This window comes from Atta colombica, unplaced genomic scaffold (assembly GCF_001594045.1).
Source record: "Atta colombica isolate Treedump-2 unplaced genomic scaffold, Acol1.0 scaffold210, whole genome shotgun sequence".
In the NCBI taxonomy this organism is placed as follows: Eukaryota; Metazoa; Arthropoda; class Insecta; order Hymenoptera; family Formicidae; genus Atta; species Atta colombica.
The window spans coordinates 2276258-2277220 of NW_017259306.1; the positions used below are offsets into that span (position 1 = coordinate 2276258).

The window sequence follows — 963 nt, forward strand, 5'->3', positions numbered from 1 at the left end:
TTACAAATTACTGGTAAATTCGATATTCAGCAAATTGTCATCAGCTGTGTTTGTATTAAGTTTGTGTTTTGCTAACAAAGTTTGCTAGTAGTGTTTCATCAAAATCAAGAAATTCAAGAAATCAAGAAATATCTTGGTTTTGACTTGAAACAAGAAATTGGAAATTAATTTCAAGACAAGAAATTCTTATCAAGAATTTCTTGTCTTGAAATTAACCAAGATTTCTGACAATAAGTCAAGAAAGGAATATATATAAAATTAATATTACGAGAGAAATTACTTGCAAAAGTATATTGTAAGTATAAAAGTATATGTATAAACATTTGTGTACTTCTACTAATAGTATTAAATCAGGAATGATTAAAATATAGTAATAATAATAATTATTATTATATCTAATAATCTTAGGAATCTAATGATCTGAAATAGAGTTACATTTGGCAGTAATCTCATGATATTAAAAATGATAATTTGAGAAGTATTTTTAATTTTTATTACTAGATTTGTGCATAATAAACATTATAGACATATTTTTAAACACGAATTTAAATATAGTAAACTACGAGATGAATCGACATTCAATTTGTATCTATGTTTTCTTATTGTCTCTTACGACGTGACGTAATAAAAAGAGCCACAAGAGCTTTGCTTAAAAAATTAAGAAATTCAAGATTCTTGAATTCAAGATAAGAAATATAATGTCAAAAATTAAGACAAGAAAATTTCTTATCTTGAAAATCAAGACAAGACAAGAAATATTCTTTAAGACAAGAAATCTTGATGAAATACTATTTGCTAATAGAATATGAAAGCAAATTATCGATAAAAAACTGAGCAAAGCTTTAGTCAGATTTTGATTTAATTCGATTTTGATCGGTTAATTCTTATCGCTAATTTGTTGTTAGATTGTCAACAAGTTTAATTTGCATAAATAGTTTTGATATCAATTTATTCTTATGCAAC

The 963-nt window shown here is 24.3% G+C and overlaps 1 protein-coding gene across 1 annotated transcript in view; it reads right to left on the minus strand.

The window, feature by feature from the left end:
• The window catches only part of LOC108687634 (cationic amino acid transporter 4), a 5452-nt gene that overhangs the window by 3323 nt on the left and 1166 nt on the right, over positions 1 to 963 (minus strand). The gene's annotated exons all lie outside the window — the stretch shown is intronic.